The sequence below is a fragment of the Malaya genurostris genome, chromosome 3 (assembly GCF_030247185.1).
Source record: "Malaya genurostris strain Urasoe2022 chromosome 3, Malgen_1.1, whole genome shotgun sequence".
Classification (NCBI taxonomy): Eukaryota; Metazoa; Arthropoda; class Insecta; order Diptera; family Culicidae; genus Malaya; species Malaya genurostris.
This window is the reverse complement of record NC_080572.1, coordinates 204,066,740-204,086,992: the sequence shown is the minus strand read 5'-3', so window position 1 is coordinate 204,086,992 and position 20,253 is coordinate 204,066,740. Positions and strand designations below refer to the sequence as shown.

The 20,253-nt window shown below is 34.9% G+C and overlaps 1 protein-coding gene across 13 annotated transcripts in view; it reads right to left on the bottom strand.

The window, feature by feature from the left end:
- The window catches only part of LOC131439344 (sodium- and chloride-dependent neutral and basic amino acid transporter B(0+)), a 280,501-nt gene that overhangs the window by 23,049 nt on the left and 237,199 nt on the right, over positions 1 to 20,253 (bottom strand). For 2 of the 13 annotated variants that reach the window (XM_058610247.1, XM_058610246.1), the window contains exon 1: positions 19,460 to 19,970. The exons of 6 other annotated variants lie outside the window; for them this stretch is intronic. The gene's annotated coding sequence lies outside the window, so the exon portion shown is untranslated. Of the gene's footprint in view, positions 1 to 19,459; positions 19,971 to 20,253 lie in introns of those variants that run through there. 5 more of the 13 variants (XM_058610248.1, XM_058610249.1, XM_058610252.1 and 2 more) reach the window with 3 other exon arrangements.

Below are 20,253 nucleotides of genomic sequence, written 5' to 3'. Positions count from 1 at the left end.
CCACCATTTCGTTCAACCACAACCCCACAACATTCAGAGTGGTATTATCAAATTTTATTTTCTAAAACTCATCTGGCACAGACTTCCGTTAGTAGTGGTCAATTCACTTAAATTGAAGCAAACCGCAAATCCATCAAAATGTGGATCACTAGAAAACATGCAGGTGTTTAAAAGCAACAACAGGATAGAAAAAAATAATTATTTGCGGAGATTGCGAGGTGTAGGAGAGATTGGATCCCATTCGCGAATTTGCTTTTCAGGAGTAATTATTTTTTTGTAGTTTTAGCTTCAATATACAAACAGCTGATTATAACGAAAAAGTTGTTTGAAAGTATTTCAAAAGTTATGAGCACTATTGAAGTAACAGTAAATAATGGATTTTCAGGTGAAATAATTTCAAAGACTAAACCATCAACCTGGCTACCCTGGAAATGCAGTTCACCACATCCGTACACGAGTATTGGAGTTGTCTTTCTATATTGTCTACTGTGCGACCGGTAATTACCAGCAAAATTTTACAATCGCACACTATCATTCTACAATTGTCAATACTGAGCATTTTCAGACAAGATCACAAGTCATCAGATTCCACGTACTCCAATTTGGATGAAACTGTGCACACGTCCTCAGCATGGCAAACTATTTGATTTGCACGTATGAAGAGACCGATTCGACTCAAGATTGATTTATAAAAAGACGGATATATTTTAGGGGAAATAACTTTCTTCAAATTGTTGTAGCTCGGAAACTGTAAATTGCTCACAAATAGTCCCCAAAACTGAGCAACAAGAGATCATTTGAGCCCTCTGAAAAATATATATTTAGTTTATAAATTAGAAAGTCAACCGATGGACTGAAATTTTAAATAACGTCTCTTAGATTTTACTTTAAATGATTTTATTTAAAACTTCTTATTGAAACCAAAACTTGGCGTTGATTAGATTAGCATATTTTTTAAATTGAAGAATATATAACCAAAGCATTTTATAGATATTCGATCATTTAGACTTCATCTTATAAAACATCAACTTCAACCAAATCTAACACGATCAGAAAACCATATCAGAATTATGTTAAAACTGTATCTCGTTTTGATATTCAAAAATACATGTAACTAGGACGTACAGTTTTCCTGCTCATAAATAATTTTATGAAAATTGTACTAATATTTTATTTTTTAATAGCGGTATGTATGTATTTCTATAACTATGATAAAAAAGTTTGGATATTATAGTGAAATTATAATTAGTTTTCTGTTACTGAAAGAAAAATAAAATGAGCTACAATTTACAACACACAATTTCAAACCAATCAATATACAATATCATTCTACATAGAAATAATTTTTGATATAATCAGATAGAGTCGATATAAATTTTTGATATAAAATCTTGATATATTAACAACTCTTCATAAGGAATATATATATCAGGGGTGGAAATAGGCAAATTTTTTGATTCACAGTGAATATAAATAGTTTGTATTACCTTTTCATATCACCTATTTATTGTAGCTATTTCAATGATAAATTTTGGTTTTACTCAGAATTTAAAAATGTCTTCCTCGTTATCAGTATCACTGTCTAATTCGGAATCCACATTTCAACAAAGTTAGGCTCGTTTTAATGCTATTCTGTGTTCATTAAACTGGTTTGAAGTTCAAATGACTGTCACTTACGGTTCCCATGATATAATGGGATAAGTGATGTAAACGTCAAAACTGATTACCGCTCAATTTTCTCGGATATGGATTATCCGATATCAATAATTTAAGGCTCGTTAGGTGAGTTTATTTTGTACGTCGTATCGAAATTCCACACTTCGTGATGTTTTTGAAATTTATTCACCAATACCGTCGTGGTGGAGTGATATAATCAATATAAACAGCTAATAATATTAACATATATGCTGCGATAAATAATAATTATAATGATAAGAAAAACACGTAAAATCGCAAAGCGTGCCATGGAGCTGATTAATATTACCCTATTTAGCTTGAATATCCTACACAAAAGTAACAGAAGTGCAGGATTTTGCTACGTCAATTCAAATGCACCATTCAAACGCTGCTCTAAATGTTTCGCTCCTGTTAATGCTATAAATAAAGTAAAACAACGTCTTTTGTCGCTATAATCACTAGTTGGTGTGGTATATTTTTCTACTAATTTTGCATTGCGAATTGCTCTTGCAGTGAAAATAGTTAAACTGACATTATCAATGAGATTACGATCCAAACTAAATATTTTCATTAAACCTTCATCTAGTGTTCATTTTATAACGAATTAAACAATTGGTTGAAAAATCGAACACGGTTTTTATCAAACGAGAATATAAGTTGAAACTTCATAAACAGTGCCGTAACGAAACCGGTGTTTTTCCCCACTCTGATGATAAGGACTGTTAAAAGAGCATTCCTGAACGCTACAAATTGACTGATTCAAAGATCACTGATGTTCTTAAAAGGATTAAAACAGTGGTGATCTTTATTGGGAAAGATCACAGGCGATCATCTTCGCTAATGATTATGATTTGATGATTTTTTTATCTTGATTTTCCCAGCCCTGATTCAAGGGTATCTGCGAAGTTGACAGTTTCACTGCCTGTAAAGTTCAAGAATTCAACTGCAGGAAATTTTACATATTAGTAGAGCTTTTTAATAAGATGCAAATATGTCTAGAATATTCGTAGAAGCGTTCTATCAAATGAACATAAAAATTAAACTTGCCATAATTTTTTGAATATATTTCTGATTCTGTTCATACATTCGACATAGAAAGTAAATTGAAATGTATGTGCAAGGCCAGTTTTGAAGATTTATAACCTTTTTGTATTCATTTATCTGCTAGTTTTGATTTTCTTTGGTGTAGTTTTCTGATCCAGAGAGGTTAATAAACATAAAGTTAAAAGGCACATAATTCGGGAATTGTGATTCAAATGAGCGACAACAACAAAAAAGTTTTCTGCGGCCTAATACACATATTCAAGTTGACATTAATAGAAACAGCAATTTCCAAAGTTGTTTATCAAAAATTCGCTGTTGGGTGATACTGTTTGAAACATAGCAGATTTCCAAAAGTGATTGAGCCTTATATGAACGGCTGATAAGTGAAACTTATCGTTGAAACCCCCTCTAATTAGTTTTGAATAACCGAATCGAATTAATATTTTGTGTGCCAAAACCGGACTTGAACTTTCCTGAGCAGAAAACGTATAAAGATATTTTTAATGCAAGAACCAAGCAAAAAACTTTAAATGTGATAACTAGATAAAATCTTAGCCGGTACTTCCAGAGCAATGAATACTGAATATTGATGACGAACCTTTCATTTTAATCTAATTGTGTAGAAATCAGATGTATTTATCTTGACGAATTAAGTTCGATAAAATATGTCTATTAAAATATTTTTCGGAATCGAAATTCATTAAAAAATTACTAAAATTATCGATATGATGATTACTAACGTGAGATTACTATATTTCATTCTAGATTATATTTGAATGGTTTTTATGTACGACCACGCAAACAATTTCAAATAAACTTGAATGTGGTGTGGGAAAAGATCGCTCCAGGATTTTCAAGAAGTAGATAAAAAAGCTTTAGAATGATTGAATAGTTACAGATACTTTTCCCCGCTTTTGAAAACCTAATTATAAACAATTGGGCCGTACGCCGAAGAAAGTGCGTAGCAGTTTATGTTATATTGTGATCGGGGACTTATAGGAGAGTTAATTAGCACATGTTGCGACGCCTATTCTTATGCGACTGGAGCACTCGAACCTCGTTCTTTGCTAAATGCACTGAGAACGTTCCAAGCGTCGTACATTCATTACGCGATACATAAATGCGCGAACGAGTTTTTGTGAGAGCAGTTAAACCTCTTCACCCGCGCATGGTTGTCTTCTGAGAATGAGGCAAACTTGTTCTCAGCGTAATAAAAAGAGTGCGTATGCTAAAGATCTGCTGCTACTCTGTGTAATATAGAATTCCTACAATTTAAAAAATAATCGCAATTTTAGTTTTGTTACACAATTTTTTAATTCGCTGTGTTCGGTTTTATGATTCACAATCGAAAATCTTGATTCACATTTCCGTGCGCAAAATGGGCACATTTCCACCTCTGATATATATCAGATTGAAAATGGTTCTGTGTTATTTGTAATATCAAAATTTGAAACAATTTCGATAATCGCCACTGACAGTCACAAAAATTCAAGTTCTTGATGAAAAGTGATCATGATCGTACACTAAAATACGATTCTACAGATCAAAAGTAATAGTTATATTTAAAGTGAGTTTTCTTCTAGGAGTAGGTTCTCAAAAAATTTAGTCGTGGAATTCAAAGGAGTTAGATTTTGTTGAATTATTTGCCAAACGTGACCCGATCGACTTATCGTATATTTCTCTTTTTGATACTTATTAGAAAATTTTGATATATTAACCAGACCAGACTCATATCATCACTAACTATGAAAACACCTTTTTTGTTATAAACTTGTTACGGCTTGATAATCGGGGTATCAACATATGTAAGAACGGTTCTTCTAAACGGAATATATAATTTTCTATAACTTGATTCCTTTGTATTATCGTTTCGTCTTTGACTCATCAATACGTGGCAGTTCAATTTTAACTGCCACGCCACTCAGCAGTTCAACATAAACCGCAAAGCAGACGTAAAGTTCTCCCTATTTCAGAAGCACTTCAAGTTGTACCGTAGTACAGTGTCTCTCAAGTAGAGAGAACTTTGCGTCTGTTCAGTGGATTATTTTCAAATCGTTATAGTAGGAAAACGACAAATTCTACACAAATACTTTATTGCTAGTTGCCCGATATTAGTAAAAAAGTATCAGTTTTTGGTAGACCGGGATGTTGGCACAAAATTTCATGAAATAAAGAACTTGTTTTTTGTGATTTGACATCAAATTTTTGAGATCGATAAGTTTTGTTTTCTAAAGTTAGACTAGTGTGAACATAACTAGCACCACAGATTTATGGTAGGATTTGTCATTTTTCGACTATATTGCTCGCAAAAAATGGTAAAAAAGTCTTGTCCTTTTCAAAAGACAGTCTGATACTTTTTTGCTAATATCGGGCAATTAGCAATATGGTATTCGGTGTAATTTTCTCACAAATTGAGTTTCATTGGAATCTTGGTTGATACTGACTTTCAGTTTCGTTTAGTTTTCGATAAAAATACAATGGATAAGAAAATTCCATTTGGACAAGAAATAGTTTTTGCTAGGAAAATTTTTTTCACCTAAAAGTGCAATGTATGAACGGATGGTAGGGAACTTTGCCTATCTTCAACCAAAATTTGATCATCATTAAATCGATTATAAATTTTTAAAGTCAATTTAAGGAGTGTTTCACTAAAAAATTCGACTAATTTTGTAAAAACTATTAATACAACTTTTTTGTAGGATTTGTTATTTGGAAATTTTATTTGAAAAAATAAACGGTTTAAAAGGCTGGCCCTTTACAAAAGACAGTCTAAATAAATTTTGTAAAAACGAAGTATGCAAAGTGACTTTTTGTGACGAAGTAGTAATGTCTAGAAAGTTTCATTCAAATCTGCGAGGGTGTTGCCATTTGCGAATACGATTTGGCGCGAAATTGATCTATGAGCACATTTAACAATTTTGATCCGGTAAATCATAAACATATTGTAAGGGGCTGTGGTCCACTAGGAGGTTGATAGTATCTATTAGCTCTCTCCGGACAGTACCAGCCTAGATGAGTGTGGAATCCGGCGAAAAAAAATGAACCAAGAATAGATCCATGGAATAGCTTCCATGTCGTAAAAGGCGACAATTGCAGGAGTCAGTTATTAGATATTTTCAATATCTAACTGATTGAAATAAATCACTTCTGATTACTCTATTTTACTAAATTATCTCTTCATTCAACCTATTAATTTCCGTCTAGCTTCGGAGAAAAGTTTCATTTGGAATGTTTTCTTTTTCCAAATTATTGATTGTCGTTCAGGTTTGTAAATTGAATGATAAAAATCAACTAATGCGCAAATCCGTTGATATTACAAAGTTAATAACAAAGATAACATATATCGGTATATTGAATACATAGTCAAAATGCACTTGATATTAATATTTCAAACAATAAATTAATATTTTTCTCGGTAGCCCAGATGCCCAGATCAACCAATACAACCAATTAATAATGTTATTAAATATTTAAAATAATAAAGTGGATATAAAAAAGGATCAGGACGCGCGTGAGGTCTGTTGACCTTTGTTTGGTGATTTAAAATGATTTTATAACAACTTCTTAGAATATGTCAATGCAATGAATCAACTATTTTGTCTAAATACTATTCACTCGTTTATTTAGTAATTTCAAATATAAAAAATAGGGAAGTTTTTATTCTTTACGCGATAGTATTTCAAATTTTTCTTCAGTTTCCTCGAATAAGAGCTGTGAATCCAGACTTCCCGAGACTTCAATATCAGATATTGTTGAAACGTTCACGGAAAGTCAGTGAGTTTAATGGTGCATCCGAGCATCTTGAAACCGGAACATACTGAGTCGTGCGCGAATGCTACCTCTAGTAATAACAAGTGTTGGACTAACATCCCTTCCCATTCCTTAGACGATCTACGTTCGGGCCTGGCCAGCCGGACAATACAATGAATTCTGGGATTACCAGAAGATGTACATTGAAGGATGATTTACCAGTCCCAGGTCGGATAATCTAAAAACTCCCTGTACAATTTCAGCTAATCCCGATCAGTAACGGAGTAGCAAACTCAAGCTCAAGCTCAAATCATAAACATATTCTAGTGTTTGAATGACTATCTTTCATCACGAACTTGAAGTTTTGCAGCTGTCTAAGAATTGTTTTTGCTGTAAATTCGACATTCGAGGTATTCGCGCCAACACCGAGCACTGATTCAGTAACAAGTTTAATATAAATATTGAATATTTTTTTCAATCTCATTTTTTTCTAATAAATCACTAATTCTAGAAAATGCATTCGTTTTGTTCAGCGTATTTATTTTTGGAGTCTCAAATCGATTTAAATCGTAGTGAAAAATATTCGAAGAAATTTCCCTACAAAAATTCATTCATCGTTCTTTAAAATCAGTCTTTAATCGAATTGGTTTCTTTATCCGTGCGTAACAAATGAATTGCCTTACCGGAGTCGTGTGCAAAGGTAAATCCAACTCACAGCAAAACGATCCAGATTTTACCATTTAGCTTTTCTGTTGTCAGTTTCTGAAACTGATCGTATGTGTTTAATCAGTTTTCTGTTTTTTTTGTTTCAATTGTAAGGAACATTCAATATTGTGTATAAAATTCCATGACATGACATTCGTTGAAATAAAAAAAGTAATGTAGCAACCGCTGTGACTTGAATCGAGAATCATCGGATCACAAAGTACGTCCGTTGAACAACTGAGCCACAGAAGCACACATCTGCTTGGCTGGTAAAAGGTGCATTTAAATTCATGCAGTCTCAGCCGCTAGTCAAATGCACATTACAGTCGAAACCAGTAAAATTCATGCTAATCCAACAAAAATGAAATTTTCCGTAATATGTCAATTACATCGTATGAGGGATTATGTCATCTGTGAAGTTAAATTTTTTTAGTGTGTAGACATAATCGCTTAGAACAGCAAAATATGTTCAAAGTTGTATACGAATTATACCCACACCACATATAAAACAATTATCAAACCAATCCCAAATTCCAGAATTGAAATTCAAAAAAAATTGTTTGGGCTATGATCTTATTGACACTAAGAATTCGTCAAAGACGACAATTGGCTTGTAAGACCAGCACCCTACGTATTGAACCGCCAACCCGTTTTAATTCTAGATTCTATCGAGCTGGGGATGGGGAAAAACGAACAAAAGCGAGACTTTGCTGAATAATTTTAATATTTTCAAAGTTAATATTTGTTATGCAAAAATTACCGGAAAATTGACTGATGACAGTTAGAAGATCCGCAAAATTCAATATCATGCCCGTTTTGTCCCAATTTCTCTTTTATCTAACTTTACTTTTTCACATCAGAGACACTCTATTCGCACTTCTACAAGTACTTCGGTATTATGTTATACATTTAAGGAAGGTAGGGTGTAAATGACAAAAAAACATAATTTTTGCGATTTTTTTTTCAGAACTATTGTTCAACGAAATAAATTCAAACGTTTTGCATAACACATCATTTGAACAACATTTAGTAATTGTTTCGTGGAAAAATATTGAGAAATAAGTCGGTGAAGAGGTATTTTTGAGAACGCTTCTTCAAAAACATGATTTGCGGTGTCCACTGTATCTCAGCGCTGACTATCAGAAGTCAACAAATTAAAACAGTATAGATAGAATAGAAGTTTTTCGAGACCCCAATGTTTCACTTTATTTTTTTTATTTTTTTTCCATTTTTGGTGGTTGTTTAAAGACAAAACTACGATTTTGCACGAAGAAAATTGGCCATTTTGTAGCTGTGAAACCTCCCCAAAGTAACAAATAACAAAAAGGATAACGTTGGGGTCTGGTATTTTACAAGTAGAAAGTGTGTGCAATTTGAAAAATATTGGCGCAGTAGTTTTTGAATAGGATGGACACGGACTTTAAAAACCTGCTTTCGAAAAAAAACACGTTTAACGTTTTTTGTCTGTAAAATCTAAGGAGCCCGTAGGGTCTACCATTTTCAAAATATCACATTTTTTCTTTTGTATTTAGTTATAATGAAACATTTCAAGAATGTTTTCAGGCCCATAACATGCTCAGTTTTGTTCCGATTGGCTTGAAAACTTCACAGAGCATTCTTGAAATGTTTTACTATAAGAAAATACAAAGAAAAAACCTGTTTTAATCCACCTAGTGGTGTAATGATGCCTTTCTCATATCATATATAATACTGCGGTATTCTTCAAAATAATTTTCTTTGATTCTTAAAAGAATAACCGAAATCGGTTTGTTTGACCGTCTACTGATAAAAACTATCAATTGGAGAAGATTTGAGGTCGATTTAGAAAACTTTTTACGGTTTTTCGTCCTTTTCAGTGATAGTATAAAATTTTTAACACACTTTACCCTATTTCCGGATCCGGAAGTCGGATCTCGACGAACTGAGTTGAATGGTATACGACACTCGGCCCTCCGGGCCTCGGTTCAAAAGTCGGTTTTCACAGTGATTGCATAACCTTTCTATATGAGAAAGGCAATTTATCAAAGATTTTTCAAAAGTGGTAGACCCTACCCGCCCTTTAAGCCCCTTAAACTTGAATACGTGGAATCGATTTGACTGACCATTTACACCAAAAACGAATCTGACTTCCGGATCCAAAATTATAGGGTAATAAGTGAAAAAAATCAAATTCAATAGCGACTTTCTGCACGTAACGATGTAAAAAGTATTCAATTATTCGAAACTGAAGAACAATTTCTACTTGTTTCCTGGACTTGCTCACTTTGGCAGAAGTGGAGTCTGATTTCTGGTTCCGGAAATATCAAAAATTGTGGTAGAAAAACACTGAATTGGAACTAGTTTCGATTTCTCAGAGAAGGCCAAACAATTTTTTTTAAGTCGGAGTCCTACTTCCGGTTACGGAATTACAGAGTGTTCAAAATTTAATTTGACGATGCAAAACACGTAAATAAAATCCAACACTAAACTTAAAACTGGAACGTTTCGGAGGCTTTGTTAGTTGATGACCAAAACAGGCCGACCACAGCTATACCGGTTCTCGGTTTCCGGCTTCGAAAGTGTCGGAAATAGAGGTAAAAAAATCCAAAATGGAGCTTGCACAAAGATATCTTCTCAATTCCTCAAATAATCACTGCGTGAATTAAAACACAAGAAAAAAATATTTTATCAACCTTTAAAAAATGCATTTGAAACTGCTACATAAAGTTCCTTTCCAGGTTCATCTAGCCCATATGATGTTGTGATCATGCTTTCTCGAAGATCAAGTTACCTCAGTCTCCCCTAGGTGTAATCACTACCCGAAAATTATTATCTGCTCTCAATTCCAGCTATACAATGGGTTCTCGAACACCGTAAGCGAAGGTGCCCATCAAATTCCGGTCAACAATGGAGTGCAATTTTTCTACATAATTGCACCGATGGACGGTATTCGCGTACTGGTGGGCAGTGGTGGCGTTAATCAAATTCAATAAACACATTAACTGTGAGAAACTTTGTGCGGTTTACAGTAAGTAACGAAAGCCACACGATTTTTTTTCAGTCATAATTTTTTTTCTTATTCAGTCATAAATTTGATAGTCCAATAAAGCAATTACCACTGGGTGTCTTTTTCTGTACCACCACTCACCCGAGAGATGTTCTTAGCTGGTTTGACCAAAGGTGGCCTTGCATTGTTGTAACGATGTTATTTATAGACACCACTACCAGAAAAGAAAAAAAATAAACAAAAACCTCTTGTTCGCATCACTTCGAATTTCGAATGCACCGAAAATGTGGGTCCACTTCGTTAACCCGGTACAATAATGATCCACCCACGGAGCGGTAATCCGCTGAGACGATAATGGGGCGGGTAGCTATTCGGAATTCAAATAAGTAATAGGGATGTTCAGAAAAAATGAATGCAATCATTTCGTTCCTATCAATAAATTAAAACTGAAACTATGCTATCATATTAATCGCATCATATTAATCCGTTTATCAAACGGAATAGAATCCAGTTCGTGCTACATTATTGATCCTTCCCACGACAAGGCGCCAGGCCATTCAGTAAGGTTAGTTTATCATCCATCCACGCTGCTCGAAGAATGAGGATTTTTTACGTTCAAAAGTCGGCAACAAACATCAACGCGTTATGGGCCTGACTGACTGCTTCAGGTACGGAGGCGGCGTTCGACGGTGCATCGAAGGTCGGTTCTCATACGAAACGTTACTGTTAACGTGGGTTTCGAAAAAAGAGGTTTCACGCCTCCAGCAAATTGGCCTGGCCAACCTGACAATCGTCGACAATCGGGCCGCTCTATCTGACACAGATTGAGGTGCAGAGTTTTTGAAAACTTCGACTCAATTGACCCTCACAATTCGTCGATCGACGAAGAAACGCCGGAAAGAAAGTAAAAGTCTCTGGAAGTGACCCTAATGGTGCTGCTGCTGTTGCTACTGCTAATTGATGTGAAATTATCCACACCATAAATGAAAGCGATACCTCGGTGAGGTCATTAGCAGTAGGAACTGTCGGATAGGCAGATTATTTTGAGTGATGATTTGTTCCTTCGACATATTACTAACAGATTGTGCTTAAAAAAAACTGCAGCCTTAAGTGATAATTTCAATGGTTTTTGCTATGGTTTTCTCGGTTTGGGGCTCACAGATTGTTAATTGAGAACGTGTTCTTGGACAAAACTTTGGAAACCATGTGTCCCGCTTTTGTGTCTCGTTCGAATATAGTCAATAGGGCCGGAACAAATAACCGAAGAACATTGAAAACATTTTTTTTCCTTTTTCAATTTCGATATTGCTCCAAAACTGGACTGCTGGACAAGGGCACATATTGGCAACAGTCTGAGTAAGTATTTGTTTATTTATTTTTCAGAAGCAGAGAAAACCCAACTGGAGGTGAGTTTATTTATACTTCGCTCGCCTGCAGACATAAAACCTTTCCATTTTTCTAATAAACTTCACTTTTTTCACGAATGGGGAAACAAAAAAAACATACTACACTGGAAAATAAAGTCAAATGACTTTTTGAAGATTTGAGAAATTGACCAACTAAATTAAATTGAAAACTCTGAATTTTTTTTTACGCAGAACATATCTTTGTTTTCTATTGTATAAAATTGAAAATTCAAGAGATAATACATGTAAAAATGTGGTTAGGTTTTGAATACTTACAGCTCGATCGATTTTATATCAGTTATTTATGGGGCATTAAACGCAAAATCGGCCACCCAAATTTTTTTTTTCATCTAAAAATTTTGTTTTGGTAAAGAACTCGCAAATATTCGACACGTTTTTTTTTTAATTTCAATATGGTACGTGGAATTTTCGAGATATGATTTTTTGAAATGTCTAATCTTTTTTCAATAGTCAATACTGTAAAATCTAATAAAAATACAAAAATTCGTCCAATACATGCATCTTTTCTTTCTAATTTAGTTTTGCATCGATGATGGTTTTCAATCAATTTTTCGATTCAATCCATATCTTTTCCATGTTACTATTGATTTACATGTCGTGTAAATTTTATTATTTCTTTCTGTTTGTGCTGCTTCAAAAAACAGAAACGAATAATGGATGAAATAAAATAATAAAATAATACCATTAACTTAGACCTAAATTTGAATTTTACAGAATGTTTGAGGCTGTTTGGATTTAATGTTTGTATAACTGCGAAGGATGTCGGTCTTACCCCCAGTTGATGGCGATTTTACCAGCACTGGTTGAAGCATCTAAATTTTGAACAAGTTTTTTCCAAGTACGTTGATTGGTGAAAAAACAAATCATTTTCCCTGTTTTTCACATATGGCATGGCTGGAATTGTGATGCTTAGAGTGACCCACTTCCCCTATGTATTTGGGAAGTGTACGTTAGAAATGGTAGGTTATTTGCATCCGAAACCCGACTCGAACCCGAGCCCGACGGGTTGGGGTCGGATTTAGAAAAAAAAATGGTTGTCGGGTTCGGGCCGGGGACGGGTGAAGAGTTTTCATTTTAAACGGGTACGATTATGATTCGGGTTCAAAAATTTGGTCGGGTTTCGGGGATTCGATCCCATTTTTTGGGTCAAGTACGGGTTATGTTTTGACTGGTTCGGGTCGGGTTCGAGCTTGGAAGAAAAATTATTCTCGGGTTCGGGTAATAGTTTTTTAATTTCAATCGGGTACGGATCGGGTTCGGGTTTAAGAAATTGCTTACCCGATCATCTCTAGTGTACGTACAGAGGGATCCTGTCAGAAAAGAAGTAACGCCGAGCCGAGCCGAGCCGGTCAGATTTCTTACTTTTACTAATAATACTAATACTAATTACTTTGATTAGCTGTAATCAAAATTATTAAAATATTTTTTTGGTTTCGATTATAGAGGTTTAACATTAAAATCATTCGCCTCTTCGGATCAGAAAAACTTTCTGACCCTATGTGCGGGATTTGGAATCGAACCCAGGTGAGCTGCGTTAGAGGTGTCGACTTATTCGTCTCCCTGTGTAAAATATTTGTATGAATGTATGAGTATGGAATAATAAGCTAAACTTAAATTTAGGGAAGTTGCAAGTTTATTATGTACGCTCTGCTCATGCCATCATCTAGATAGTAAAACACAATTTAACGAACTGTCAAAAATAATTTTGCTCTTCAGAATAGAGCCATATTTAAAACAAATTTGCTCTGTTTGAAAAATTTGATTCGAAACTTTTGAAATCAAATGTACACATCTTTGAGAAATCGTAGTGCGTTCCGAAAAAAAAAATGTCTGGGTACCTTTGGGATCGAAAACCGAAATTTATTTGGTTATCGACTATCAAAATCTGCAAACCCGATAAACTCAATTAATTTATATGACATTGACTTTTTTATCTTAATCACCCTGTATATCCTATATCGAAAGTTTAATCTGATTAAAAGACAAGAAATTTGTATATGATCCTAAGACCTTTCATTTGAATTTTAGTTGGAGTAAATCGGCTCAGCCATCTACAGGAAAAATGAGTGAGATTATTCAAATATCGTTACACATATCATTCTATAGTTCCGAAAGCAGAAGTCGGATCCAAATGAAATTCAGGAACCTTGTATGGGAGCATAGCACTTTTTATATGAATCTAAGTTTGTAGAAATCGGTTGAGTTTTCTTCGAGTTTTCTCGACGAAAAGATTACAAGGGTATATGGGAGTAAGAAGTTATGTTTTTCCCGCTATTATTGCTGTAAGCAGTTTAAAACAATACAAATATAAAATTGTTTTGAATTCGAAAATACTATTATTATGTACATTTAGGGGTTAGCCAAATTTTGTGCTAGGGCACATAACAGTTTTTAATTATTTTTATGTTTCGTCTTTGACTCATCAGTGCAGAGCAGTTCAAATTGAACTGTTTAGTGCTAAACTCGGCAGTTCAATTTGAACCGCTAAGCAGGCGCAAAATTTGGCTAATCCCTAAATGACCAAACCTGCATCGGCCAGAAACAGTCGAAAACACGTTCTAGTTCGGCACGTCAGAAAAGACATTGCACTCCGTTGCAAAACAAAAAGTATTCTGTTCAAATTGAACTGCCGAGTTTAGCACTAAGCAGTTCATTTTGAACTGCTCTGCACTGATGAGTCAAAGACGAAACGTAAAAATAATTATTATTATGTATTAGATTATATTGCGAAAAACGAACCGTGCCAAAATCGAAAAGAGACAAAATGTCACGAAAAAGGTTGGACCGTGTGAAATAGTCTCAAAGAATATTTTGTTTACAAGTTCGACGTTCGTATAACTCGAAAAGTAAACATCCGATCTGAAAAAAAAAACATTCAATAGCGTTCAGGCTGACCAGAAGATTTATCATTTGCGACTAGTTTAATCAAAATCGGTCCCGTCATTTTTGAGTCTCGACCAAAAGATGACAACACACAGACAGACACACAAACGAAACTGAAGCGATTGGTGTATGACAATCGGCTTTCCGGGCCTCGGAAAAATTTTCTAAACGCTATTTTCGCTATACTCTTCCCTATTCATTTTCTTTTGTGATGAGTTAAACTCAGAAACCTGGTTTAAACACTAAAATCACTATGATTAGTGCATATTTTTGCTTAATAAACCGTTAGTCATTTTGAGAATCGATCCACATTTCTTGAAAATAAAACTTATATTCAAGAAACAGTAGAAAACACTTCTGAAACGATCATTTCTCTGTTCCCAATTTCATCTCAATGGATTTTTACTCATCCTATCTTTGATCCTATATCAATCCTATTAATTAGCAATTGTGATAGCAATCAAAGTAAAATATTGCACTATTACACTTTCAGGTACAACAAAAGTCAGCATTTTTCTTTAAAGGGCCTAATGCCAACTGTGAGACAACACACGATATTTTTAGAACCAGTTTGGAATCAATTCGACTTTTAAAAATTATAAGGTCGTTTTCGTTTTTCATTTAAAATTTTACTCTAATGTTAATCTGGATGGCCCTTTTAAAAATATAAATGTCAAAAAGTCTAATGGTAATTTAAAGAAAAAAAAACATTTTGTTTTCGTGACATTATGAGAAAACTTGGCAATTTATTGTCTACCGGGTAGTTTTAGAAACTTTCAAATGTTGATTAAACAAGTGAAAAGTGAACATTACTAATTATAGTGGTGTAATTGTGTGAAATAGTGATCATGTTTTGAGACGAATCAATTAGTAAACATTTAGAAACAGGACCAACTTTGAAACTTGAGACGAAAATATTTGCTAATTTGGACAGTGAATTTATTTTTTTATGGAATGGAAGGATATGCAACCATTTTTTTTAATGGGAAAGTGTCACAAACACTTAAAAAACATTTTAAAACAGTTTGGGTCGGGTACGTTGAAAGGAAAGATTCATGTTCAAAGTTATGAGAAGAATGGGATGAGATGCAGTTATGAGTTCAGTTGAAATAAGGGGCCGTAACCATATAACTATTTTTTGTATTTATAAAATAAGGTAATAGCTTCTGAATGGGAGCGGGTCATTTCGCCGAAAGTCGTTTCGCCGAATAGATCATTTCGCCGAAAGTCGTTTCACCGAAAGGGTAATGTCTCTTGTATGTTATGTCTCCTGTATAACTGATGTGGCGCAGCTACATAACCGAAGCCAAGATGGCTCGGCGGCACAAAGCCGCCGAGACGACACCAGCTGAGTCGGCCGCCGACCCGCCGTCGGAAGCGGCGGCCTCTTGCAAACAAACCTGTAACTGCCTCGTTTACCCGGTCTACTCAAAGCTAGGTTTCTTTGCTTAGGTAGCGAGGTCGGACAGCACATGAACCAAAACTATGTGGCGTAGCCGCATTGGGTATTTTCTCATTTTCACCTAACAAACGGAAAATACCACATACATTTATATGGTAGATACACCTATGCAATTGATTTGATGCTTAGTAGCTAATAATCAACAAGTTTTCTTGAGAACTCTGTTCTGAGGTTCATGAATCAATCTTCATTCAAGAGTACAAGAATCAATTTTCATTCAAGAAGTACAATTGCAGGTCAACAAAACGGGCGTTAACGTTATCATCTTTCATTTGTCTTTATTTTAAATCAATTCCAATTACGATTTTAAGACGATTTCAGGATTCGGCGAAATGACTCTTTCGGCGAATTGGCATTCGGCGAAATAGCCCATTCGGCGAAATGTCATTCGGCGAAATAACCCTTTCGGCGAAATGGCTTTCGGTTAAATGACCCTGAACCTAGCTACTGAACAATCAGATTTTAATCAAAAGTTACGGTATTGTGGTAGTAATATGAGAAGGGCTCTTGCATGGGGTTAAATCTCAATTTTAGTTTTATTTTTGTTTTCTAAAATCCAAATTTAGGATCAATTCAAAATTCAAGTTATAATTTAGTTTTCGTTGTACATTAATAATAAATTAGTTTTATAGTCATAATATTTGAGCTTGCAGGAATCTTACTATACCATGAAGATTAATAAATCTGTGCATAAAATATATTCGCTATTCCAAATTGTTGTGATATTCAGAATTTTCGCATTACACAAATTATGGGATGTCTACCACCTGGGTTCGATCCCTAACCCCCGCACATAGGTTCAGCAAATTAAGGTTTCGATTTTTGGAATTATTCAAGTTTACCCTTAAGGTGAAATGTAGCGTCATAAAATGCGCGCAAAATTTTATCCGCTTCAGTTGAATGAACCGTCGCACAAAGCGTACCAAGAAAAACGGACACATAGAAACAAGAACTTTTTTGAATGATTGAACGCAGTGGGCTTACCTCTCGTTATATTGACTTGTAAAAAAGACTGGACGTAATGGATTTTTGAATTCTTTACACTTCGAATATATGCTAATTCAATCGTTATTGTTAGTGATTACTCTTACACTAGAGCTACAAATCATGAGTAATTATGAATGATTAACATGAGGTTATATGTATATGTATTGGCTAACTTGCTAACCATGTATATGCCTGAGTTTAGTAGCAAGCATGGATTCTCCCTCAAAAGAACGATTGAAGACAAGAGAACATTCAAGTATTTTCAATATCTTTGCCAGTCGTTCACCAGGCCCTTCTCGCCGATGAGATAGAATTTACGTAAAAGTATTCACCATTAACTTTTTTTCGGAAGTGACTTTCGGAATTATATAGCGTGATGAGTCTAGAAATGTCTGTTTCAACGATAACGAACCGAAGACCAAACAGCCTCTGGCCTCCGGTGCCAGAAATCATCAATAGTTTAATAATTTCTTAAATTACATTATTCGAATACATTCCAATTATAACTAATAGTTCATCATACCATGCAGTTAAAATTATTTAATGAATCTTTTCTCAAGCCCATAATTGGGGCACGAAATTGAATATAAAGTTATTTCGTAGTTCCTTATTATTCAATCGATTTTGAAAGCAAATTCAAGCGTTGATTCATTGTATTCATAATATTTGAAAAACCAATGAATTCCAATAAGTTTTCCATGCTGACTGGCTCGAAGCTGACCCTCAATGTTTACCACTTTGTTTGTATATCAGGTTAATGAACGATAATACTTGGCTTGTATTCATTTCATTCAGTAGCAATGTTGAAGTTTTAGTTTTGCTATAAAAATTGCTACAACCTAAAATAATACCTTTTTTACGATTTTACACAGCCAAGCATTATTGCTTCAGCAACATCAATGCATTGAACTCAACAGAATTGGACATTATTAGCATTATAAATGACAGTTACTTAAAAAATACACGATTTCTTACAATACCCATTTTATTGTATTCACCTCGTTTTTATTTCAACACAAAACCCAATGCTGCATAAATTCGCGTCATTATTTGATATGTAATTTTTGCTCACGATATAATGCCACCGTGTCCACCGTGCATTTTTCAAACCACCTCAATATGAAACAGCAGCGCGCAAGCAATAAAAAAAATGCGGAAAAGTTTATGTAAACTTTTTCAAATTTCGGTTGTTTTAGCTAAAATTTTATAATTTTGAGTTGCATTTTTAGATTCTTTGTGAAATTCTGTTACAAACACTACTTTTCAGTTCTAAAATCATCCCGTGGAACGGAAAAGTTACCGTTTATACATTTCAAAAGCCAATTACGGCTCGGCAAAGCAAAATTTCAAAATTCTAAGAATACTTAGTTATGATAAATTTGATTTCGAAAACTTAAGTGTTTTTGGTTTTTCGAAAATCGGTCTAGTTTTTGAATAATTGATCAAAAACGCGATTTTCGCATTCCGCTACATTTCACCTTAAGGCCAGTTCGCTCCAAATAGTTCTCAAAAAACGGAAAAGATTTTTTTTCGTAAAATGCTAGGAAATACTCTTAGAAATGATTTAGAATTAGTTCCGAAGGTACACGCGACCGAGAAGTTGGTAGAAAAACGGAGGAGACGGTGCGCACCCCAGACACGATTAGTCGCGAATAAAGACTTTGTTTGGCTTTTCCTCGAAACCACGTATCTTCAACTGGGTGTATTCCAAAACTATTGCAGAAATCAACTGAAATTTCTGACTTTTTAGGAAAATAGATTCTTCAACATAAACTTATGTTAATGATCAGGTTTCTTTGAATTATAAGGTAAAAATTATAATTGTCAATTTTCAACCATTCCTACAACACTAAAGTCATGAGACAGTACAAAAAATCACCAAACCCAGTCTGAAGAATCGCATTTTAGCCAAATCATGCTTTTGCATAATTCGTCATTTTATATAAAAAAAAAACTCATCCAAATGTTGAAAAATGTCGGTCCATACAAACATCAATCGCCCCAGGAAGATGTCTGCTGGAGATGGCATGGAAATCCCAGCTTCAATTTATCTGATTTACATTTAATGAAATCTCGTTTGGTTGTTGGTAAATATACCGGCTTACCGATTAAACATGAAATCGTATTTTCTTACATTATTAGCTCAAAATTGTAACCGACATGGCACATGGCTACCGAATGGCATGCGAATAAACGCTTGCTCAATTAGCATGTTTCGATTTTGCTGCCGTGGTTGAATCGTTTGATTCCAGTGCTTGTTTTCCATTATCTCTTCTGCAATTTCTAGTCATGCTGCTCGTCTGGTTGAAAACGAAACTCAAACAGAAATTAACTTTCAATTTATGAAAATAACCATCATTATGCACAAAAGCACATGTACACAACTCATGTACAACAATAATTATTTGCGCGTATTTATTTTCCACAGGCTCCTTTCTCTCAGTTCAGCAATTCCCCATTCAAGTCTCAAGTTGAAAACAACGCGACATAAACACCAAACACAGCGTTCTTCCGATAACGGAAATGTGTAAATCTCACTTTATTTTTTTGCTGAATATTTTTGCCAAGTATCGAATGTCCTGATGCTACACACCACGAATGGCTAATGGCTCTCACGTCAAGCGACGATTCCGAATGACACAGAAACACTTCACCAGTCAGCCCGGTGACCTTTCGGTTGTCCATCGAGCGAACAGCATCATCTGAAGATTTTCACTTTTCTTCTTCCCTCTCTGAAAACTGATCCGCTGCTCACGGTGCCACTGAACTAAAACGAGCAACTTTACCCAACTTCTGAAATCGGACACTTCAAGTCATCCGGATCAACTGTTTGTCACAAAAAACAAAAGTTTAAGGCCACTTCATTGCCGCAAGATCCTCAATTGTCTCCTCAAGCCGGATATGTCCTTAGCACATCACTCGGCTGATGGATCACTAGTTTGGTTACACGCGATCACGAAAGCAACGGTTGCGAGCGCGATTATGACTGCGAGGGTGGCACACCGAAAGCTCGGATGCTTTTGATGCTTCAAGATGCAGCGCAAGACTGAGCGACTCCGGTGGCTAGCAACACAAGCGAAGATCGGTTCGCCATGGGGTTCGCCATACTTCGATTGGACTGTGGAAGCTTAAGTTTCGTGCTCAGCTGCTGCTCGGTGAGAGGTTGAATGGCAGCGTTACCAGATCGTGGCTGGAATTCATTTCGTAGCATATCAAGATTTGAGTGTCCGATAAAATAAGAACTTTTCTCATGGGGCTCATTTGAAGATTTGCATATATGAACAATGGAAAAATCTGTTTGGATCCGTTGATTGTACTTACTAAGTAATAAA